The following is a 25,568-nucleotide window of genomic DNA, read 5'->3' on the forward strand; positions in this document are numbered from 1 at the left end:
AGATGACGCTCAAACTCAAGACTGCCCATCCCAAAGTCCATCAGTGATACTTGGGTGAAGTAAGAACCCAAAAGGCTGGATTGAAATTATACAATGAGAGATGTATTATAGCTTTGAGATATTATTAGGCCAGTGGTTGTCAGAGTGTGCCTTTCAGGGCATCTTCTAGGTCTTTTCTCTTCCCATTGAAAGCTGGGTTTTCCTTAGCTCTTTTAACCAAAATAATTCATCACAACAGATTAAATGCAGACCAGATATGAGAATCCAGCTGTCTTTTATTAAGCCAGATACTGAATAGATTTGCCAAAGGAGGTAAAACAATCATGCTCGTCACAGTAAACTTTCTTATATTTGGAAAGAAGAGTTAATTTTGTAAAATAAAATGTGTATTACACATGTTAGTATGCAATGGATTCATTACAGTTATTTTAACAGATAAAAATTTTAATCCTCTTTTAATTTCTAATATGGTAAATATTGATAGGTATAAACTCTGTAATCAAAAACTCTTTGGAATCTTTAAGAGTGTTAAGAGATATCAATAACACAGTATCTGAGAGCTGCTGAGGTTGCCGGTCTCAGAAAGAAATTCTCAAAGAGAAATCTCCTAGTATTTGAACTTATTCTTGAGTTCTCCTGGTATGACTTTGTTGGCCAACAACTAGACTTTGTCTTTGAAAAATGATAGGTTTGTTTTCCACAATAACAACAACCTGGAAAACTAGAGCCTGAGTTCTTTTTTTAAAAAATTAATTTTCATTGCAGTATAGTTACTTTACAGCATTGTGTTAGTTTCTACTATATAGCAAGGTGAATCAGCCGTACATGTACTATATCTCCTCTTTTTTGGATTTCCTTCCCATTTAGGTCACCACAGAACACTGAGTTGGGTTCCCGGTGCTATATAGTGGGTTCTTACTGTTGTTCAGTTGCTAAGTCGTGTCTGACTCTTTGAGACCCCATGGACTGCAGCGCCCCAGGCTTCCCTGTCCTTCACTGTCTCCCAGAGTCTGCTCAAACTCATGTCCATTGTGTCGATGACACCATCCAACAATCTCATGCTCTGTCGCCCCCTTCTCTTTCTGCCCTCAATCTTTCCCAGCATCAGGGCCTTTTCCAATGAGTCAGTTCTTCGCATCAGGTGGCCAAAGTATTGGAGTTTCAGCTTCAGCATCAGTCCTTCCAATGAATATTCAGTGTTGATTTCCTTTAGAATTGACTGATTTGACTTCTTTGCATTTCAAGGGACTCTCAAGCATCTTCATTCGCTATCATTAGTTATCTATTTCATACAGATGGACCTAGAGACTGTCATACAGAGTGAGCTAAGTCAGAAAGAGACATATCATTTATTAATGCATATATATGGAGTCTAGAAATACGGTATAGATGAACTTACTTACAAAGCAGAAGTGGAGCCTGAGTTCTCGACAGCTCTTTATTAGCCATTGGGTTCAGATCTCTTTCCCACCCAACTTTATTAAAAAAAAAAGAAGAAGACAAAATGCTTGATTTGAGCTTTGGGAACAGAGTTACTGAGACACGGACTTGGTTGCGTTGGCTGAGAACATCATGTGCCTGTCGGAACACTGTGATCACAGCACGAAATGTGATGTGGAAGATACTCTTTCAGGGCAAAGGGGCCAAGGGAGCATGAACATCCATGATGAACCAGATGACTATAACACGGTACATTTTACAATTTTATTTAACTTTTCACCTTCACTCTCTGTTCCCCCCTTAGCCTTTGCCTGAGGGGGACACAGAGAGTGAAAGCAAGTCCCCAGCAAGAAAAGGAAGCTGAAGCCCAGGAAATCCACAAATTAGATAAGAAGTTTCTTGAATTATCAAGGATTGTGGGTATTTCTAGATCGAGGAAACTGGCAGAAACCTAATTTGTTTTCTGAAAGCTCTATCTAATGGTGGAGGCTCTTTTAAAGTTTCTCAGAAGTTGGGGGTATTATTCCCAGCTTAGACAGCTAGCAATTTAAAATTATTAAGAATGGCTTAGCCTTCAAAGCAAATTCCAGATTGTTTAATTAGTCATGTAAAGTGCTGGACGTTACTCATCATACAAGAAACAGGACTATTTATTAGTTTTGAGTGCAATTAATTGCCTTTCAGGTTTTCATGAAAGGGCAAAAGTCCATTTGATTTTCAAGTTTACGTCTGTAGCAAATTGCACTTAAGAGATTTTGGAATTCTAAATGAGTCTAAACTTCGAATTTAGGAAGCAGAGTTTCAGCAAGGTTTGCTATACAACAAGCTCTTATGGAGCCTGCAGCTATGAGCTTATCTCCAAGCCCTGGGGATCTTAACAATGGGTTGTTCCAACTGAAATTGAGGCTGAGAGAATGAGGCCCCTCTACCTAGGTCTCAGGATAAAAGTAGCCAGAGGGATTTGAGAACGAATTGACTGAGGCTTGGAGGAAGCAGAGTGAGTTGGAATCTGCAGGGCAACACACATTGTAATAGAAATCAGATATATTTGAGGGACAATTTGTACTTAGTAAAAAGAATTCAGGGACAATAGCTGATTATATTGCAGGGCAGCTGTCATCTCTAAACTGTCCTTAGAATTTAACACTTATTTAAAATTCAATTTCACCACATTTTATTATTACTGTTTTCAAAACTCTGTCTTAGGTGTAATGTGGGAAACAAAATATGAATGCAATGGGCCTGCCCTTTAAGAAATCTACAATCCAGATGGACAATAAAATATATGTGAACATTTACCATCTAGGACAGAGTGTGATAAATGCTAAAATAAAAGCACTAAGGCACTAACTGTTTTGAAATTGCAGAAAAAGGAAAGTTTGATACCAGTTAGCAAATTTGGGAAAGTTTTCATTGGATGGTAGTCTTTGACATGGATCTTACAAAGAATGACATTCTAATGAAGATAAATGGAAGGACATTTCTGACTAGAGGAATGATTTGAGTCAGTGGGTAGATATAGTATATAGATATAGTGGGTAGATATAGTAGTTTAGGGCATATGATATTGTTGGGCATTTTGGATAAGTGGAGAGTGCCCTTAACCCCAGTCTCAGTTAAGGGCAATCACCCCACTCATGAAAGTGAAAGTTGCACAGTCGTGTCTGACTTTTTGTGACCCCATGGACTATACAGTCCATGGAATTCTCTAGGCCAGAACTGGAGTGGATAGCCTTTCCTCTTCTCCAGAGGATCTTCCCAACCCAGGGATTGAACCCAGGTCTCCTGCATCGCAGACCCCACTCATAGTGATGGGCAGACCTAGGCAGGTGTGCGTTTTGCCAAGTGACCCTGTCAGTACCGTCTAAGCTGGGTGGACCAGAGAGGGGCCATAGCTGTCCTTGTCCCAGCCTGAAAAATTCTGCGTAAACAGGAGACAGCTGGGTTGATTAGGGTCTTGATTTTGGGAAATTACATTGTGGAATAAAGAATCTGGCAGTTAGGTCTGGGAAATGAAGATGAGAGGAGGCAAATCCCGGAAGAAGCCGTGAATAGAAGAGGGCATTATGAGTAAGTAAGTGATATCATGAAGAAGCTGAAGTCACAAAGCAGCAGAAACCATGCAGGAAAACCAGGCAGACGGTGGGCCAGTCAGGTGGTACCAACAGCAGTTCCCATGTAGCTGTGCTATATATCACTTGCAGGACTCAAGCAAGACTGATGCTGAAGTCTGGAGCTGCTTACATTCACTTTCTCGCTCCACAGTCTGCAGTTCTTGATGGGGCCATAGTTCCTATCTTTGATATCCATAGGATGCTTTTCTTTCTTGTTGCATCACATGTTCATACCCTAAAACTCAGCTGGATCATAAAGAAGGCTGAGAACTAAAGAACTGATGCTTTCGAATTGTGGTGTTTGGAGAAGACTCTTGAGAGTCAACTTGGACAGCAAGGAGATCAACCCGGTCAATCCTAAAGGAAATCAATCCTGAATATTGGAAGGACTGATCCTGAAGCTGAAATACCAATACTTTGGCCACCAGAGGCGAAGAGCTGACTCACTGGAAAAGACCCTGATTCTGGGAAAGACTGAAGGCAATAGAAGAGGACAGCAGAAGAGCAGGTGGTTAGATAGTTTCCCTGGCTCAATGGACATGATTTTGAGTGAACTCCAGGAGACGGTGAAGGACAGGGAAGCCTGGCATGCTGCAGTCCATGGGGTGGCAAGGAGTTGGACATGAACAACAGCAAAACTCAACCAGGTATGTTGGCCTGAGTAAGCCCTGCAATGAGCCTGGCTATGCCATATGATGTGACTTTAACAGAGGGAGAAGAAGGGCGCAGAGTCAGGTTGGGCACAGTTTGTGGATGTCAAGGGATTCTGTATGGATGACTTAATGCTTTTGTCTGCTTTTTGCCAGGCATTTTGGATTCAAAGATGCATAAGACTGGGTCTCTAATTTCAAGGTGAAGAGAATAGGGGCAATCAGCAGACGAATGGATAAGGAAGCTGTGGTACATATACACCATGAAATATTACTCAGCCACTAAAACGAATTCATTTGAATCAGTTCTAATGAGATGGATGAAACTGGAGCCCATTATACAGAGTGAGGTAAGCCAGAAAGATAAAGACCATTACAGTATAATAACGCATATATATGGAATTTAGAAAGATGGTAATGATAACCCTATATGCAAAGCAGAAAAAGAGACACAGATGTACAGAACAGACTTTTGGACTCTGTGGGAGAAGGCGAGGGTGGGATGTTTCGAGAGAACAGCATCGAAACATGTATATTATCTGGGGTGAAACAGATCACCAGCCCAGGTTGGATGCATGAGACAAGTGCTCAGGCCTGGTGCACTGGGAAGACCCAGAGGGATGGGGTGGAGAGGGACGTGGGAGGGGGGATCGGGATGGGGAATACATGTAAATCCATGGCTGATTCATGTCAATGTATGACAAAAACCACTACAATATTGTAAAGTAATTAGTCTCCAACTTATAAAAATAAATGAAAAAAAAAAGAGAATAGGGGCACAAGGATAGCTATCACTGAAGATTAACATATTAAATATTGGGCTACCATCCCACTCACAAGATTAAATATTGAATGTGCCAAAGATGTATTCATTAAGTCCTGGAAGGGAGGGGCTTTCTGAGCAAGCTTTCCAGAAGCCACAGCGATGCAAAGAACTTGAAATATTCTGATTCCATTAAAGAGTTGTGTGCATGCGTGCTCAGTTGTGTCCGATTCTTTGTGACCCCATGGACTGTATCCTGCCAGGCTCTCTGTTCATGGAATTTTCCAAGCAAGGATACTGGAGTGGGTTGCCATTTTCTACTCCAGGGGATCTTCCCAACCCAGGGATTGAACCTTCGTCTCCTGCATTATAGGCAGATTCTTTACCACTGAGCTGCCAGGGAAGCCCCTCCACCAAAGGGTTATGAGCAGGGAAATAAAATGAGTAGATAAATACTATAGAAAGGTGACTTTGTCTAAGGATAATTGGATTACTGAGAGGCTGTTATCGAGAAGATTAATTTTAATATTTGGGAGGATAATTCAGTTGTAGAGGAGGGAGGTTGGGGCTCTTGAAAAAAAACAAAAGAAGAGGGAAATAGACCCCAGGATGACTTCAAAGGTAGAAGCAACTCACCCTGATGCTTGATTCAATGTAGTGGATACTTGAAGGGGTGGGGTGGGGTTAATGTGGCATCACAGTGATGCCGAGAGGACACGCCCCTCCACCTCTTGAATCTGTCTTTCTTCTCCTTTTATGAAGGCTGTCTTGTCCCTAAATGGTGGCACGATGATGGTCTCAGCAGCCCCAGTAAAAGAACAGTGCTTTCGCTGAGACTTTTGATGCTCTTGGAGGGACACGCTGGTTTGGCAGGCTTGGCCACATGCCCTTTCCTCAGCCAGTCACTGTGGCCCACGGACAGACCATGCTGCTAAAGTCATTGTCAGTCCTGGATTCTAGGGTTGACCCCATCTCAACCACAGGCAAGGAGTGACAGAGATGGGTGACTAGAGAAAAACAGGGCTGTTATTGCATCAAGGGAGAGAGGATTTAGGACAGCATAATAACAGGTACAACTTCAGCTACTAACGATTTATTCTCAGAGAGACAACAGCAGTATTGAAGCAGGATCTTATTTCCCTGCCCAGGGATTGAACCCACATCTCTTACATTGGCAGGCGGATTCTTTACCACTGAGCCATCAAAGAAGCCCTGTTTTTTTAGGTGTAGTTTTATACTAAAAAGGACCTTAATGTATACTCCTGAAGGTTACTGATTGCTTGCTTGCTTCCTTGTTTGCTGTTTCCCCATGGAAATCAAGGGAATTTTGTTCCTTTTGTAGCTGTTTCCTTATTTCATCATCTCTCTGGGTTTGCTTTCAGTTTGCCTCCAGTTTTGGTAGAACGGAATGTCACATGGCTGGCTCTGGTGTGCTCGCTGGGTTGTGTGTATTTGCAGATCAGGAACACCAAGCATAGCAGCTCCCCTCCAGAGCCCTGTCCCCAGAGCAACCTCCCCACCCCGAATCCAGGCACACAGAGTCCTAGGGAGCTTGCAGCTGAGCCGGGAGGTAGCAGAGCATGCGTGCGTCTTGTGGTTGGGCCACCTCCAGGATTCTCGCCACTGTTTTCCCAGCTGAAGACAGAGTCCACGAGGCTGTGGCTGAATGGGAAGCCCTCAGTTTCATCACCAAACTGCAGACACTGACAGCTGGGTCCTCAGGACTATTGAGCCGCGTGCAGTGTCCCCTCCGGCCCCTAGGGGAACCTTGGTTTCTGGGTGTGGATGTGTTGGCCAGTGGCCAGGCTTCTTCCTGGAGTGACCACCTTCTACCTAAGGTCAGGCTCTGGAGCTCTCGAGGTCAGAGTGGCTCTGACCTTTTTTTCAAATTTTTATTAATTTTTATTTTTGGCTGTGCTGGGTCTTCGCTGCCGTGTGGGTTTTTCTCCAGTTGTGGCAAACAGGGGTGGTTCTCTGTTGTGGTGCTCTGGTTCTCCCTGCGGTGGCTTCTCTCGCTGCAGAGCAGGGGGTCTAGGGCACGTGGGCCTCAGTGGTTGTGGCCCCCTGGGCTCTAGGGCACAGGCTCAGGAGTGGGGGCTCAGGCTTAGTTGCTCTGCTGCACGGGGGATCTTCCCAGACCGGGGATCAAACCTGAGTCTCCTGCTTTGCCAGTTCAGTCCAATCACTCAGTCCTGTCTGACTCTTTGCGACCCCATGGACTGCAGCACGCCAGGCCTCCCTGTCCGTCACCAGCTCCCGGAGTTTACACACACTCATGCCCATCGAGTCGGTGATGCCATCCAACCCTCTCATCCTCTGTGCCTGCTTTCCCATGTGGGTCCGTTATCACTGAGCCGCCAGGGAAGCCCGGCTCTGACTTCTGAAGCCAATGACCCTGGATCAAGCTCTGTGTTGTCCGATGCAGAATCCTCATGTGGCTAATGAGCCCTTGAAATGTGCTTTGTCTGAATTGATATTGCAGCAAATGTAAAGCACCCACCAGATTTCAAAGACTTAGTGACCTCTGGATGGAATGGTGTCCTTTCACCCTCAGATTCATATATTGAAGTCCTAACTCCTAGTGTGATTGCAGTTGGGGTAAGGAAGTGAGTAAGGTTAAATGAGGTCATAGGATGAAACCCTGATGACCAGGAAGCTTGCTTTCCCTTTTGGCCATTATGAGAGGACACAGGGAGAAAGTGGCCATCTGCAAGTCAGGAAGTGGGCCCTGACCAGAAGCCCACCAGGTTGCGCCCTTCACTTGGACTGCCAGCCTCCAGAACTGTGAGAAAGTAAACTTCCGTTGTTTAAGCCCCCTGCAGTCTATGCCTTTTGCTATGACAGCATGAGCAGACTAACATACTATATGAAAAAAACAATGTAAAATATCTAATTAATATTTTGTATTGATTATTTATTGAGATAATGCTTTGGATATAGTGGGCCAAATAAAACATATGATTAAAGCTAATTTTATCTGTTTCATTCTCCTCTTTAAAAAAGTGGCTCCTAGGAAAGTTGAAGTTATGTATGTGCCTTCCACAATATTTCTATAGGACAGTGAGCACCTATACCTTTGTGCTATCATCACATTGCCTTAAATTTCTCCATCAGTTACTGCTCAGTCCCTGTTCATGAAGAATCTCTAAACTTGTCTCTACCTTATGCAATATTCTGTTTCTTTTCCCTTTAGTATCCAGGACATTAAAACCAGACAAAATAAAATGGGGAAACACATAAAAACTCAAGACAACAAGAGCTCAACAAAACATGCTGTATTTCTCTGGTTTTTGTATATTATTATTATTTTTGATTAAAGAGATATTTTTTTCTCTCCTCTTGATCTCACTTCTGCCTTACATTCCTGCTCATTGAAGCCAATATTGAGGAATCGAGTTTAAAGTTTGTGGTGTAGCATGACAAATCCCCTGGGGAAAACCAGCCCAAAGAAAGTTGGGGAAGTTTCTCTGCTTTTAGACCTGAGTTCTTAGTTGTTATTACCATATAATGAGAAGGTTAATGAAAATGGGGGAACAGAGACTCCTGTTTTTTTGTTTTTAATAAGTCAGGGCCCCATTGAACTGTAGAGAGGGCCGTGCTCTCAGGCCTTGCTGGCTGGGAGAAGGGAAGGTTCTGCTGAGCTAGATTGATGCATTGTTGACAACATCAAATGGGCACCTGAATAGGTTCGGGAAATTGGAGACTCCTAGCTCCTGTGACCTAGAGCTAGGGAAATGTTTTGTAAACAGCAGAGCAGAGTGCAAGATGTCCTGGATTAATCCATACGCTTTGGGAGAGTGTTTACTTGGGAAGGCAGCTTCTGGTGGCAGATTCATAATTGGAATTCATGGTCTCCACTAGTAGGAGCATCACGAATTATTTCAAACATATAATCTCCTTAGTACAGCCCTCGATTTTCTCAAATTTTGTCTTTTGCAACAAATACTGCTGGGCATTTACCTTGAACTAACAGACTCGCTCAGTTGATTTTTGAAATATGTCTGCCAAGTAGTCAAAGTTGAATAGCCAAAGTGAGCCTGTCAGTCATTCTTCCCAGTGAAAATAGTGTTCCATGAAGATAGTCATATTTCAGTTGTAATTCAAACGATCGCATGAGTACTTTTCCCTGAAGGCATGCAGCAGAAGTACTTTATGGGCACCTCCCATTTTATCCAAACAGAACATTTTAAAAAATGTGTATGTAAGAGCTCAGATTAATAAGTTCATTCTTACTGCTTCATCAAGGTCATTAAGTAAAACTAGCTTTCCCTCCCCCCCCCGCCCCTCCCCCATAGCTGCTAGTTCAGTTTGTTCCTATTCCTGGGTCTGGGCTAAGGGCCAGCAGCTTTACCCATGTTTTTTTTGCACCATCAGTGCAAATGTCAACACAGTGAAATGGGAAAAAATTTATTATGAAAGTAGTTTTGAACTCCAGCACCCTCTGAAGGAGCTTCAGAGACCCCTTGGGGGTCCAGAGATGGCACTTTGAGAAACTAACTTGTATGATTTAAAACATCAGCAGGTGTTTTGGTGGTGTGTATGTGGGTCTCCTGGTGATTCAGAGTTCTAGACAAGTAAAGGATTCTCTTGGCACAACTGCCTCTCTGAGACTGGAGACGGGACTCTGCCGCGACCGGAGGAAGAGAGGCAAAAGCTGCGTTCTCTCATCCACACATGACGCCACGAGTAGCATCGTTTTCTCACTTTTTTTAAACTTTTTTTTTTAATTAAAAATACAAATGGATGACAGATTGCTTTGAAAAACCTCTCAATAGAAACCCTAATATTTTTTGAAAGTATTTGCCTGCATTGTATTTTAGGAGACAGGAGTGAGCAAAAATGGAAATTCTTCCCATATCTTTATGGCTCCTGAATTTATGCATTGCTCTGCATATTGAAAGTAATGAAATGAAGGGCCTAGATTCAGTCCTGACCAATGTGCATGTACCTAACTACTGACAAGTTTTAGGGACTTGCTGTTACATTGTCGTAAAATATATTTCTCCTGGCATAACAATGATTTTGGTTTTTTTGTTCATTTTTTTTTTAGGTCAGACCTCTGCCTTATTCAGCCACCAGGGATGTAGATACCTCCGAGTGTCTCTAAAATAACATTTTAGTGTCCTTAAAATGGTTTTTAACCTACTATGTCCTTGGGGAGATTGCTTTTAAGTTTAGATTTTAAGCAAGAAAACAGGCATAATATATACTATGGTCACAGATGCACATTGTAAGTGGGGAGATTATTTAAGCCTAGAAACTGAAAACAAGCCTAAAATCTCACCTTCCAGAAATCATTTTCATCTTTCCTACTAATTTTGGTCACCCTAAGAAGAACATGTTTTATCTTATATCAAACTATAGACCTTCTGAACTTTATACCATACTTAATTCTGTAATTCTATTACAGAATTCTTAATTCTGTTTCTATTATTATTCAGTTTTCCTAGGTGTGATTAGACAATATTATTTTCCCTTAGTCAATTAAAAACCCAAAGAAAATAGATGGCTATTAAGGAGGAAGTTTGAACATCAGCTTTCCTTGTCTCTTTTTGTTTGTTTCCTTCTGTATATGACCAAACCTATATTTGCATAAGCAAATTAAATCATACCTGCAAGCCCACAAATGCAGAATTTGCATGCTTCCTTAATCCCAGATCCTTGGGAAAACACCACATTAACACCAAAACCAACATATAAACACCTTGGCCCTTGGTGTCCGACTTAGCCAATGGAGTTGAGCACCATCCAACTTCTTACTTGAGTTGCTCCACGTATATGGATTTTTGAGCCATGCTTCTAGGGCCATCTAGGTAGCTGCCAGGAAGCTACCCCCTGAATCTCCCCACAGTCTAGTTACCAGACTGTTTAACTGGAAGTCTTTTGAGGGCAGCATTTATATCATCCTTGTTCACATGAATTTATGGAGTCATGGCTCAATGCAGTGTTTTAGAGAAACAACGAGGATTCCTGAAAGGAACTTCTTATAAAGTTAAATTGCCTGTATAGACAATAAAATAGGGAAACTAACTATACCAGTTTTTTTAAAGGATAACTTTGTGATTGTACAAAAGATATTGACCTCTGGTAATAGTTTTATTATCTGTAAACTGAGAGTTTGTTACTTAAGATAAATCCTCGATCTCACACATTCATAGACGTTATGGAACGCAAATGTATTTATTTTTTTATCATCACCATTTTGTTTCTCTTGGTGTTGAGCGGTATAGTCTTTGTCCATATCATGTGAAAATAATCATACAAGTTGGGCAAGTGAACTTAGTAGCCTAAATCAGTTATTTCATAGCCTTTAATGGTTATGTGATTAAATTGTCTACTCAGTTTGACCAATCACACAAGCTTAGCAATTTCAGAGAAAATAGTCATAGTATTTTTAAGTGGACTATTAATAATTCGAAGTTCTCAACCCCTTTTGGGGATATGTTGATATTATACTTAACACTTCTCACATATTAAAGATTTTCGTTTAATAAACTCAGACTGATGAGTGGACCTTCTGAGTGGGGAGGTAGGGAAGAGAATACCTTCCTCTCTTCCTGCTGGAAAATATGATAAATTAGAGGGGAAATGGATCGTCTATAATTGATTGAAAACTCATCTGGTATGACCTCAAAGGTGTAAGAAGTCCACAGTTCCTAACTGGGAGTTCCTGAACTAGGAACTTCTAAGAAAGAGAGTTTGGACACTTTCTAAACCACTCAATTTCTTCTTCATCCAGTGCTCTATAAATGCAAAATAGAGACCAAACTTGAAAGCTGTGTGCAGACAAAACCATTTAAGCCGTGTAAGCAAAACTAAGTCTAGCTTATTTCATGAACGTAAGCAAGATTTAATTTAGATTACTTCTTGTAAATCATAAAAGAAACTTAAGTCGTCTTTCTAAAATGCTATGAGGTAATCACTTTGAACCAATCCCCTGCTGTCTGGTAACTCCCGCTGTCAGAACCCATCATTGTGAAGGCTAAACAACTCCCTCATTTCCACTCTTTATGCCATGATGGAATCATCCCTCTGAGCCTCATCTCAGTTTTGAATCCGAAAGCTCCCAGTTTGCACACTGTCCTTATGGGCACAAAAAACTCTTATCAAATACTATTTTACTGTTCTGCTTTTAATTGTTTCAGTTTCTGGATTTTTGAGAGAAGAAAAAGTGGCAGGAAAACACAGCGAGGAGAAGTTGTAGTTGGAGCTAGGATGAGTAACTGGGATGGTTTTAGGTAAGAACGGAGATGCAGTTGAAGCTGAATTGTAGAGGATTTTGAACAAAATACTGAAGAGTTTGGACGAAGAGCTGGACGCTGAAGAGTCACGGAAAGTGTGAGCAAGAGAACTCTCTGGCCGAGCTGCTCTTAGGGGTATTGACTGTAGCAGCAGTGTGTTGGGGGTCTGGGAGGAGAAGAACTGAGACTGAGAACAGAGCGGAAGGTCCTGAACACGGTCAGATGGGAGGTAACGGGAGCCTGGATTGACTGTGGTTCCCGTACAAGAAGCGGGTGATTCCTGCTAGAGATGGGGTCTAATTGGAATGAAAAGCGTTGGTAGTTACTCAGAGAAAGGTCGGCGGAAGCTCCCAAGAGAAACTTGGGTTTTTAATTTTGTTTCATTTCTTTTTGAGAACCTTGGATTTTTATTCTAATTAACTTATTTTTGAGAACCTTGAGTTTTTTTAAAAGACCTTTTATTAAAATATTTTAAAGACCTTTTTAGAAAACATTTATTTATTTGGCTGTCTCCAGGTCTCTGTTGTGGCACATGGAATCTAGTTCCCTGACCAGGGATAGAACCCAGGTCCCCTGCATTGGGAGCTGGGTATCTTACCTACTGGACCACTAGGGAAGTACCAGGAACCTTGGGTTTTTAATCTGGGTCACCAAGAGGATACTAATGGCATTCACAGAGATGAGTAGGTGAGGACCAGGAGTAGATTTTGGGGTGGTGGATGGGTGGGCAAAGGAAACTATGGCTCCTGTCTTGGGAACATTGGATTTGTGATGATGGTGGAACACTTGGTGGAGGGTTAGGATATGCAGTGAGAGTGGCCTGGGAAATACGGATTTGGGTTTTCAAAGAGGAGAGTTGAAGTGGAATCTGAAGTGAGGTGTGTAGGAGACTGGCATGTGACTGAGGACGTGCCATGTGGCCACGGCTTAGTCCAAGAGACAGGTCAGGATCAATGCCATAAGCACTGTCCTACAACATATATGGGTCATGAAGATGGTAATACAAGAGTGAGAAGAGCTGTCTGCCAGGGAAGACCAGGCGCATCTGGAGCTGGGCCTTAGAGCCGAGAAAAAGTCTGCCAGACTTCCCAGGGAAGGAAAAAGCATTGCAGGCAGAAGAAAAGCGCAGATGGAAAGTGGTGGTGATTTGATTTGTTGGGGATCAGAGTGGTGATAGGCGAGAGAAAGGAAACGGATACTGTCCAACATCCTCTTTCTATTACACGGAGGAAGCGAACCCAGAGCGGAGGGTAGAGAGGGAAGAAAAACCAGCCAAGCTTGTGAGATCCTGAAAGACACAGTCAACAGTGACCCGGCTGGCTGGAGACGGAGGTGGGCTCCGGGACCCTGGACTTCTCGCCTTGGCTCTCTGCCTTCTTTTATAAAAGGAGGTTAGCACCGGTCATTTCTGAAGCCCTTTCCCTCTGAGGTTCCGTGTGCCTCTCCAACTTTGGGAAGCTTTCTTTTCTTTTCGGGTTGAGTAATTTAGTGTTCGAGTAATTAGAGTCTAATTGGAAACCTGTGACCTGGAAGAGGTAACACACTTCCTTACAGGGTCTGTTTTGCTCCGGGGGGCATAGTTCACGTACTGGGAGCACTTCCTCATTAACTGTCCCCAGGGGCCTCCATCCAGCAGCTAGTTACTGGGGTGGGAGGGAGGTACTAATGTTTATAAAGGTCACATTGGAAAATTTTCTGAAACAATTGAACTGCAAAACATGTGTTTAATATTTATAGCGCTTGGAACAGAAAAGATACTTTTGATCATCCTCTTTCTTCCTGGAGTTTAACCAGCTCCTAGATCTCTCGGGAGAGCGTCTTCTCAACCAGAAAATAATGAGACCTTGCTATCTCGAGGGGACCTTGTACCATTCCTTGTGATTTAGGTGAAGGCTTGATTGCAGCTCATGTTTTCTGATCCTGGTAATCTTAAATAAATAATCCAAGCCCACAGCATTAATAAAAGCAGTAATTCTGTCAAGGATCCTTGCTAACTTCCTAAACTTCTGAGGGTCCAGAGCTGGTGATTTATGAACGCTGCCAGAATCTGAGCTGTGGTGTTTTTTAGGGGATTCGTTGGGAGGTATGCTTTTACGGGTAATTACCATGTGTCAGAAGGATGCCTTAGCCCCGGTGACACTGTGTCCTCGATTTTATTTAGAGGTCAAATGGCAAGAGAATTATATGTGAAAGGGTATCCTTTCAACATTTACAAGTAGAAAGTAAATGTAACGTGCTAAGCTCAATTCTGAGTGGATGCGATAGTCGCATTAACTCTGTGTACCTTGCTGTTTGCAGGTCATTTGAGTTCTACAGATATTCATTGCGCTTCTAACACACCCCAGCGGAGGACGGACACACACGTCTCTGGGTCTGGCATGGTCCAGTTTTGTTCACTGTTCAGTCTCTAAGTTGTGTCCGACTCTTTGCGACCCCATGGACTGCAGCACGCCAGGCTTCCCTGTCCTTCACCATCTCCCAGAGTTTGCTCAAATTCATGTCAATTGAGTCAGAAATGGTATGTAACCATCTCATCCTCTGCTGTTCCCTTCTCCTCCTACCTTCAAGCTTTCCCAGCATCAGGGTCTTTCCCAGTGAGTCAGCTCTTCACATCAGGTGGCCAAAGTATTAGAGCATCAATTTCAGCATTGGTTTTTCCAATGAATATTCAGGACTGATTTCCATTAGGACTGACTGGTTGGATCTCCTTACAGTTCAAGGGACTCCCAAGAGTTTTCTCCAGCACCACAGTTCAAGAGCATCAATTCTTGGGCTCTCAGCCTTCCTTATGGTCCAACTCTCACATCCATACATGACACTGGAAAAACCATAGCTTTGACTAGACAGACTTTTGTCAGCAAAATGATGGTCCAGAGCGGAAGTGTTAGTCCATGGCTCCTTGAAATGTGAAGGGAGAGCATCTAACGCAGCCTGGTGATGGAGGGAGGTGAGGGAGGGCAAGAATGTCTTCCCTAAGAAGGTCTTGCCTGAGCTGGATCTTAAATAACCAGCTGGGTTTACCCAGGTAAAACATGAAAAGAGGGACAGCTTGAGAAAAAGGAGGAGGTTGCAGTAGTGCTAAGTGGGGGTACGAAAGGCCTTTTGGTTGGAGCGGGAAGGACAGGGGCACTACAGTTGGTGGTATCTGTGCAGCAGTTTGAGCTGAAAAGGCGAGGGGAGCAGCCAGCTTGCTAGTCTGATGGCAGTTTTTTTTTTTCCCTGCTAGTAAATTTGCCTAAAATCTGCTGCTCCCCTGAAACGGATCTGGAATCTTGAAAACTATGTGAATATCAGTCCCTCGTCACCCCAGGTTAGACTTCTACTGAACATGCTGAGGTGGTCTCCCTGCTTTCTCCCCAGATCCTGGCTCCTACTCCAGTTCTAGAACTGGAAATTGGATCAGCACCCCTTGCCTAGATGGCCCCAGGTTGATATCCATACCATTAGCTAAGATGAATCTCTGTGGTTCTTGACCCAGACACTTGAAAGATGCTCAGGAAATCTCACCGTGGAACTCTCCCCACCACCCACGATTGGGTAGATTGGCTCCTTAGAAACTAAGCACCCAGTTCATGCTTGATTTTTCTGCAGCTCTTGAATTTGGTGATCTGGACGATAGCTTCTTCTCTTTCCCCTCTGCCCTGGTTAGTTTTCCTGCTGCTGCCAGCCTCAGTGGCATGCTTTCAGCTCTAACCTCCCACTACTAGTCAGCTGACATTGAGCTGGTTAGGGTGCCTGAAGCTCTCTAGAACTGGCAAAGGTCCATTTCCAAAGGTCCAGAAGTTTCTTTGTCCTGCTTCCGCCCCAAACTCAACTCTTAGCTTTTAAGTCCAGCTGTGTGGCCAGCAATTTTATAAGGAAGCATTCCGTAATGTGTGTTTGGAGGAAGCATAAATGTTGCAGACACCACCCTCATTCTTGGGGATTCACAATAATTATTAGCATGTTGAAAGGCTCTGGAAAGTTCTGTGGTCTAGAAACTTGGCTAATTTGCATTTGATAATTTCTAAAACAAAAGTCTTTCCCCCAGTAATATCTATCTAAATGCCCAGTCTTTGAATATTTAATGAAACACACTTAGGGAACCTGGTTTGAAAGCTTTACTATTATTTTCCAGTACTATTAACCAGGGTGGTAACCTTCCAAGTAGGAACTGGAAACCCACTGCAGTATTCTTGCCTGGGAAATCCCATGGACAGAAGAGCCTGGCGGGCTACAGTCCTTGGGGTTGCAGAGTCGGATATGCCTTAGTGACTAAACCACAGCAACAGCAAACCTTCCAAGTGGGGGCATTCCTCAAGGACTGGAAATATTGCCATCTCAAATGAAGTTGTAGCAAATTCATGACGGGATTTGCTGGGAGAGTGTCTGCAGAGGCTGGAGGTGTTTAGCAGACGGGTTGTTTGTGTCTGATAGCATTGATTTCCTTTTCTTCTGATAACAGCCTCAAAATTTTCTTAGAAAATTCAATTTATAAGGCTGAAGTGCGCCGCCCACCCTCGCAATGTGTATGTTTAAATCCTAATTCTAGGGTATCCCAGAATGTGACGATGTTTCGAGATAGGGCCCTTTAAAGAGGTGATTAAGAGACTATGAGGTCAAATGGGTGGGCCCTTATATCAGTTCAGTTTAGTTGCTCAGTCGTGTCCGACTCTTTGCGACCCCATGAATCGCAGCACGCCAGGCCTCCCTGTCCATCACCAAATCCCGGAGTTTACTCAAACTCATGTCCATTGAGTCAGTGATGCCATCCAACCATCTCATCCTCTGTCGTCCCCTTCTCCTCCTGCCTTCAATCTTTCCCAGCATCAGGGTCTTTTCAAATGAGTTAGCTCTTCACATCGGGTGGCCCTTATCTGACTAGGGTGTTTATGAGAAGAGATTAGGACTTAGACAAACACAGAGAAGACCATATAAAGACACTGGATATAGAGCCACCTACAAGCCAAGGAGGGAGGTCTCCAAAGAAACCACCTTGCTGACAGCTTGACCTTGAACTTCTCAACCTCCAGAACTTCGAGAAATAAGTGTCTGCTGTTCAATCCAGTCAGTCTGCAGTACTTAGTTATGACCTTAGTAGCCCTAGGGAGCTACTTCACAGGTAAAAGTGAGGCTGAGCCCGTCATGTGGGTCCTGAGGTACCCACCCAGGTCCATGAGAACAAGGTCTCAAAATGGTCCGCAGTGACTAGCTGTGAACTGATCACATGACCCAAAATAGGTCGGTGAGCTCCAGAGGCATCCTCTTCCTTTGTGTGTGTTCCTGCTAAATCATTTCTGTTGTGTCCAGCTCTTCGCAACACCGTGGACTGTAGCCCACCAGGCTCCTCTGTCCATGGGATGCTCTAGGCAAGAACACTGCAGTGGGTTGCCATGTCCTCCTCCAGGGGGTCTTCCCCACTAGGGACTGAATCCCTGTCTCTTACGTCTCCTGCATTGGCAGGCGGGTTCTTTACCACTGATGTCACCTGGGGAGCCCATCCTCTTCATGTAACTGTGGTTTAACAGGTAAGGGGCCAGGCTGGGAGCTGTTTTTACTAGGATTAGAGAGAGAACTGCTTGAGAACAGAGCCAGAGAAGGGAAAAGACAGCTGAGAGTAATGGAGTCAGGTTCCTGATAGAATCATCTGGTAATGGAGCCAGACCCCTGGGGCCTTCTGGGGACCACCCTTGCCCCCCTAAAGTACCTAGACAATAGCGTTTGATGTAGATTTTCTGAGTTGTTTTGCAGATGTAAAAAACCTCCTCCTCTCCAACAGATGGATGATGCTAACTCCCTGAAGACCCTGAGCACGGAGCCCCAGACCTCCTGGAGCCTAAGGATGGCTGACCCTGTGACCCCTCCTGCCACCTCACCGTCAGTCCTGCGGAGAATTGGGCGCCTGTTGACTCCCCTCCCTCACCTGGTTTTTAAAAGTGGTTTGCTCAAAACCCTTCGGGGAGTTCTGGCTTTTTAGGCGTGAACCACCCTTCTCTGCTCCAGACTCTGATGGCTCAGTTTGTTTGGCCTCACTGTGCATCGTCCACATGAACTTGAGTTAACATTTTTGAGTGCCTAGACTTAGCCATACCTGAGGTTTTCCGGCCCCTGGACTTAATGGTGATGTCCCCCAACAGATTCACTTTTTTTTTTCCCCTAAGAGATGTTGAGTTGTAAAAGGATCCCAAATCATACATAACAATAACATAGTAGTTTTTGAGAAAATGCCCATCAGTGCTACCTTTGTATCCTTGCTAAACATTTTCCTTTCCAAATGTCTGTGTAGCCTGTTCCTCTTGAATAGAATCTCCTCAGAAATAGCAGTCTTTGTTTCATGAAATGTATGAGATTTTTTTTCTGATGAAACCCCTGATGAATTCGGTCATGGTGTATCCCTTACAACCCATGTCTCTGGTGGTCTGGGTTAGTCCGTATCAATACCACCAGCTGTAATTTGCAACCAGGCAGATAATTTTATTAATGCAAATTGCCTCACATTTACAGCAAATGCTTTAAAAATTATGATGATGTCATGATTAGTAAACTGAGTCATCATTAACAAAAGTCCTTGGTAAACAATTTCCCAACTTTCTCTAGTATCCAGACTCTTGGATAAGCAATTTTCATGACTATATTCCAGGGCTCACTATGCCATTGAAAATAAGCTGAAGGTCCCCAAAGATCCAAAGCTTTAGGGCATAGGAATGGTCCTCCATCCTAATGAACTCCTGGATGGCAGCAGAGAGGAAGATGTCTGTGAACCCAAGGAGCCCCCCGGCCACTTTCTGCCCTGAGCCCTCACCTCCTCCCACTGGTTTGTTCCTGAAAGCAAGTGTGGTGGAAGGACCTCTGAAGACATATTTGGAAAATCCAAGAGAAATGAAAATTCAGGCAAGGATTTTTTTTTGACACTTTACCCATCATTGTTCAGTGAACGTGGTCCAAAGACCTTGTCACAACAAGCTTCCTTCTGAAATGGATGCTGCTTACTTTCCTCTTATCAGTCTGGAAAGCTGGCATACCCTTCCCTTGGTGAGGCATCCTGGCACCTCTGCGTAGCGTCCAGCCAGAGTTCAGAGGTGGAGAGCTGCACCCATGCCGCGGACCAAGGAGAGATGCGCAGGTTCACGGTGCTCTCCTCCCTGACACCACCGTCCACATCTCTGGGGAAAAACAGAATGGCTGGAGGTGAGGAGGGGAAACAGATTTTTGGTCTTTTTTTTTTTCTCTAGTGGTCATGCTTCTGTCTTAAAGAGATCCCCTGTGCATTTTCAGATTCTCAGTTCTTTGCCGCCCTCAATGGTGATTTGGTAGTGGAAGATGATGTGGCAATAGTGGTAAAGAACCTGTATGCCAATGCAGGAGACCCAAGGGACAAGGGTTCAATCCTTGGGTTTGGAGGATGGCATGGCAATCCACTCCAGGATTCTTGCCTGGGAAATCCCATGGACAGAGGAGCCTGGTGGGTTACAGTCCATGGGGTCGCAAAGAGTCAGACACGACTCAGTGACTAAACAACAACAAGGTCCACGTTGCAGAGCCTGGCATAGAACACCCGCTGACAGACGCTTGATCTTTTTAATACTGTTGTTATGACCCACAGATCCTGGGCACACACAGATCGTGGGCACACGATAAATGTAAAGCTGATCAATTTTACTTAGCGCTCATTGTTTTTTATGTGTTTGCCTTCTCACAAACTAAACAGAAGTATGAACTATGTCATTTTCATCCTATTTAAAATCAAATATACTCTATTCTTGTGAACCGTTGACAGCATAATGCTAAGCAATCCCATGACGCAGTTCAAATGCACAATATTGAAATGAAGGAGGTAGAAGAAAATTGCCAGTTTGGGGAAGGATTCGTATACATAGAAAAACAAAAGCACTGAGTTAAAAAAAGTATATATTGAATCTTTTATAGAGAAATGTCCAGGCCTTGGATAGCCAGACAACTTACTTCATAAATTAGTTTTATAGGATTTTTGCAAAGTGCTAAAGCAATTTAGCGTCAGGATATACTGATTCGAAGAAAAATAAATTAATAAATTTGAAATCTTCAGGCACCTATATTCAAAGGCCGCTAGGCATTTTAATAGGAGATAAGTAAGAACCATTAATCATGGTTTCCACACACTTTCTCACATCACCCTAGGCAACTGTGGTTGGGCTGAGGAATGGTACTGAGAGGGAGAAGCTGCTGGTACTGGATAAAACAGTGATATTATCTACAGTGTCTACACTACATTTTGTCTACACTCTCACTCTCTTACAAGTAAGTACAAAATTATACCTGTTGACAACTTAATTTTTTTCACCTTTTTGCTCTCCCCTTAGGAAAAGGTAATAAAATCAGTGAAATGTGCATTTTTTTTTGCATTTTTTTTTTCTACTCGCTTGGCATAAATTATTGGTCACCCTGAGCCAGAGAAGTGGGGCAGGGGGTGGGGAGCCCACATGTACATTGACCTCATTTTTGCATTGACCATGTATCTTTCCTCATTTTGATTTTTTTTTAAAATTCAGAGCAGTTTCTTCCCTTTCTTTTAAATATTTGTTTATTTATTTGGCTGCACCAGATCTCAGTTGTGGCAAGCAAGATCTTTAGTTGTGGCATGTGAACCATGAACCATTGGTTGTGGCTGGTGGGATTTAGTTCCCTGACCAGGGATCGAACCTGAGCCCCTTGCATTGGGAGCATGTGGAATCTTAGCCACTGGACCACCAGGGAAGTCCCAACATTGACCATGTTTCAATCCAACTTTGGAGTCACAAAGGTTGTTAATAGAATCTTTGGTCTTTCTCGAGCCAGAGACTTTTTTGAGAATTGAAGGAAATGATGAATCCTCTCCCCTCAAAATACACAGACCTCTAAGATCTACGAAAGTCCTCATAAGACCCTCCACGGATGGTTGCTCACAGACATCAGGCCTACATTGCCAAGCAGGGATAATCATACAGAGCAGAACAGAGAAGCATTTCCCTTTTTAAAAATGCCACCCAGAAGCAAATTAGTCACCTCTCTTTAGTCTCAGCTCTTATAAATCACCTTCCCCATCAAGCTTCTGATGTTTTCTTACACTGAAGTTAAAAATCAGTTGGGTTTGCTTCCAAGATTCAGAGACTGTTCAGCCACATTGATAACAGAATTTCATCTTTGCCATTCTAAGCAAGCCTTAGAAACAAGGTACATTCCCTTATCAGAAAAAATATTACCTTTCCTTCTTTAAATGCTGTAGCGATGAAGTCAGTAACTTGTAGCAGCTCTGTCCTTCCTGCCTGTCTCCTGGTTCACGCTGACTACCTTGCGGCCTGTACCTGCCCCTCTGCCCTTGATAGCAAGCTGAGCCCTATTTCCTCTAAGGGTCTCTTTTAAACAGAGGGCCAGGGTCAGATTTCCAGATTAACTTCTGCTGTAGTAAACCTCCTTTCTGAGTGAAATAATTGGATCTTAAACATGGGCTGGCCTTGTAATTTTAAGCATGTCATTGAACCTTTTTTAGGATCCAGTTTCCCAATATGTCAGATCTTTAAGGTTGCTTGAAGTCTAACATTCTATATTTTTGAAACACATTTATGTACATTCTGTGTGTGTATACTGCCTAGACCTCGTTATTTTTTCTAAGTGGTTGATAACCTATGAAAGAAACCCATATGCTCAAACATATCTTTTTTTTTTTTTGGTAGGTTTTTAAAACATATAGAACCACTTTTATTCTTGCCCAGGTAGTCTTGTCACTCAACTCAAGCATCTAAAGGTCACTAGCAAATAATTCACTTGCAATAGCAAGTCTGGAATATCTAACTTTAAAATATTTTTAAAAGATTATACTTTCTTTGTATACATTCTTTTAGCTACATAAAAATAAAATGCAAAGCATGAGTAGTTACCCTAAGATGAAATTTAAGCAAGAGTCTGAATTTCTCTAGACCAGCGGTCCCCAGGGTTTTTGGCAGCAGGAGCTGGTTTTGTGAAAGATATTTTTCCCACGGACTGGGTAGGGGGTGATGGTTTCAGGATGATTCAAATGCCTTCCATTTATTGTGCCCTTTATTTCTATTATTATTACCTCAGCTCCGCCTTAGACCTTCAGGCATTAGGTCTGGGAGTTTGGGAATCCCTGTAATCTAGACCACTACATTCACCACTATACTCTCGGTGCCTCACACTGCATGTGGCATGTAGTAGGTGCTCAGTGAACATTTGCTGAGCAAATGAAAGTGTCTAGTAAACTGATATGAGTGCAGGCTCAGTCCCCCAGTCTCATCCAGCTCTTTGCAATCCCATGGACTGTAGCCTTCCAAGCTTCTCTGTCCATGGGATTTCCCAAGCAAGAATACCGGAGTGGGTTGTCATTTCATCTCCAGGGGATCTTCCTGATCCAGGGATCAAACCTGCATTTCCTGCATTGGTAGATGGATTCTTTACCACTGAACCACCTGGGAAGCCCAATAACTGATATAGGATGGGCATAAGGTACAACAATTATTTCTAGGGTTGAAAAATTAGAAATTGGAGATGGACTGTTAGTGGGTGGGATTCAGTGTGACAAGATAGAAGAGGAGTTGAAAAAAAAAAAAGATTATTCCAACAGTGAAAAAGCTCATGAACTTGTAGCTGCTTTTTATGCTCATGAAACTGATAAGAGATGTGATGAAATCGGGTGCCAACAGTGAAAACATTGTGCTACTTTTTTTTTTTCACAATAAGTAATTTTATTTTTTTGCTTCCCAGGTGGTGCTAGTGGTAAAGAACCTGTCTATCAGTACAGGAGATGTAAAAGATGTGGGTTCAGTCCCTGGGTTGGGAAGATCCCCCGGAGAGGGGCATGGCAACCCACTCCAGTATTCTTGGCTGGAGAACCCCATGGACAGAGGAGCCTGGGGGGCTACAGTCCATGGGGTCACAGAGTCAGACATGACTGATGCAACTGCACAATTTTGTTTTTTTTAAAAATACACAATGACTCCCCTTATTCACAGTTTAGATTAGTACCCTAAGCCAAATACTGAATGACAATCCTTTGAATGAATGGAGATTTGTGTATTTATTATTTTTTTAATTAATTATTTAATTGAAGGGTAATTGCTTTATATAATTTTATTGTTTTCTGTCAAACCAATACCCTTAGCACCTTAAGCCATAGGTGTTAACTGAAGCCACTGAGGAAACCTATGTTCCGAGCACAATTATTCTCTTGTATGTCTGTAAGTATTATCTTCTTTAGGATCGTCCTCATTTTAAGATCTTATTTTCTTTATGAGGTCTATTAATGTTAATCTGCAGTTGAAGATTTTCAGCCCGTATAACTAAATCAGTTTAAAATGTATTTTTTTTATAGCTATTGAAATAACTGACTTAAAAAAAATATGAGCAAGTGTTTGCTGGCATTGACTAAGATGCTCTGTAATGATGTTAGAGGCACAGTTGTTTTTTTTTAACCTCCTTCCACTCTATCATCCTGTGTTTGTTAGATGCCATCCTCATAGTTGCAAGGTGCTTGCTGTAGCTCCAGTCATCACATCTGTGTCCAAGGAGGGAAGACGCGTGTGTGGTCTGGGGGAAGGATTGCTTCAGCCCCCTCTAACAAATGGCAATATTTTCCTAGCACATGAGTGGACTTGCACGTATATCTCAGTGGCTGATGGTTTTACAAAGCTGTCTTGGATGTGAGAGTGGGTGGAGGATGAACATCTCACTTGGGGCTAAACATCGCTGCTGAGCAACTTTGGGGATCAGCTGACAAAGGAGCACTAGAGATTGGAAACAGGCTGAGAAACCAATAACGCTCGCCACGGTCTAGAGAGACGATGGGAATCAGAAGAATAAAAGCATAAACAAACAAATTTCTCTCTTATTTGATGTTTAAAGCTAGTCTTATTTCCTATAATTGCTTTGAGTAGGTGTTACTGCTTGCTTTCTTAACTCAGGAGAACGTTTAGAGTAAATAATGATACAAGCTATGTTTAATAGTTTAAATAACAATGAGTCAGATGTTTCCTGTGTTGCAATTTTTTTTGCATACATGAATTTTAAATTTTGTGCAAAATCATTATTTAATGATTGTACTAAAGTTGTATATAAATTTGCTAATGCTCACATATACAGTTTTGGAATGAAATCCCTGTTTTTTGGTTAATGGTCAGAAATGAGGATATGGCAATGTTTTATATGTAGAACTGTTCAGGGGAATGTAAAAATTTTTGTCTGCTGTACATAAGTCAAAGAAATGGGGAATAAAGGCAATAAGGGAAATGAAAATTGTTTAGCTAGAATAGGATGAAAAGGAGGACGACATTTAGACTGGCAACAGATAAGACTGTAGCAGGAAGAGAAAGAACAGAAATAAAAAAATGAGTGCTGAAGTTCTCTTTCTTTTTTAAATTAAACATTTTATTACAGAGAATTTCAAGCATATATAAAGTAGAGAGAGCATTGCAATAAACCTGTACCTATCCATCCCCAGGGCTTCACAGGTGGCTCAGTGATCAAGACCTTGCCTGCCAATGCAGGAGACACAAGAGACGTGGGTTCCATCCCTGGGTTGGGAAGATCCCTTGGAGAAGGAAATGGCAACCCACTCCAATATTCTTGCCTGGGAAATCCCGTGGACTAAGGAACCTGGCAGGCTACAGTCCATGGGGCTGCAGAGTCAGATACAACTGAGTACTCACCCACATATCCATGACCCAGCTTCAACAATCAATTATCAACACAATGTCAATTTTTTCACTTACAAGCAACTCCTATCCCCTGTAATATTTTGAAGCATCTCCCAGACATTATATAATTTCATTAGTATCTAAGTAGTTTTTTTTTAATTAAAAAAGGAAAACTTTAAATATGTAGTTATGTTTGGATTTGGATAGAGCAGAGGTCAAATTCTATCCTGGGTGCCAACAGCTTTAGGGCCTTGAGCAAGTCCGTTCATTCACTCAATACATTTTATTAAGCATCATCTGGGAATCCAGAAGCAAACAACTACATTCAGTCATTTTAGATAGAGATAGATGGAATGAAAGAAATGAAAAACAGGGCAATGGAACCAAGAATGACTGGGGGTCTGAGAAGCTGGGGGGGATGAGCCATTTTCCACTCCACTTTGGCTTCCTGTTCTGTGAAATAGGATCAGACCTGTGTCTCATATGGGTCTTGAGGGTTTGTTAACATCTGAGAAAGTGCTTAGCAAGGCCTGGTATGTGGCAGCTCTCCATAAGTGGAAGACCCAATGATGATCTTCTTGACTGCCATCCAGGGAGACCCTTCCCAAGGAGGGCTGCAGTGGTCCATCTGGCTTCATTCTTACTCTAGGAGCATAGAGATGCATTGGTCTCATTGCCATGGCTGTGCATGCCTGCTCAGTTGTGACCCTTGAACT

At 42.8% G+C, this 25,568-nt stretch overlaps 1 long non-coding RNA gene across 1 annotated transcript; it reads left to right on the forward strand.

Moving 5' to 3' along the window:
* Window positions 1–13,470: 13,470 nt before the first annotated feature.
* On the forward strand, window positions 13,471–18,328 carry LOC122696779. The gene is made up of 3 exons (XR_006341859.1): window positions 13,471–13,599; window positions 14,507–14,726; window positions 17,967–18,328. It is a non-coding gene; the product is annotated as an uncharacterized LOC122696779 (long non-coding RNA).
* The last annotated feature ends 7,240 nt before the right edge of the window (window positions 18,329–25,568 follow it).

Source organism: Cervus elaphus, chromosome 7 (genome assembly GCF_910594005.1).
Source record: "Cervus elaphus chromosome 7, mCerEla1.1, whole genome shotgun sequence".
Lineage (NCBI taxonomy): Eukaryota > Metazoa > Chordata > Mammalia > Artiodactyla > Cervidae > Cervus > Cervus elaphus.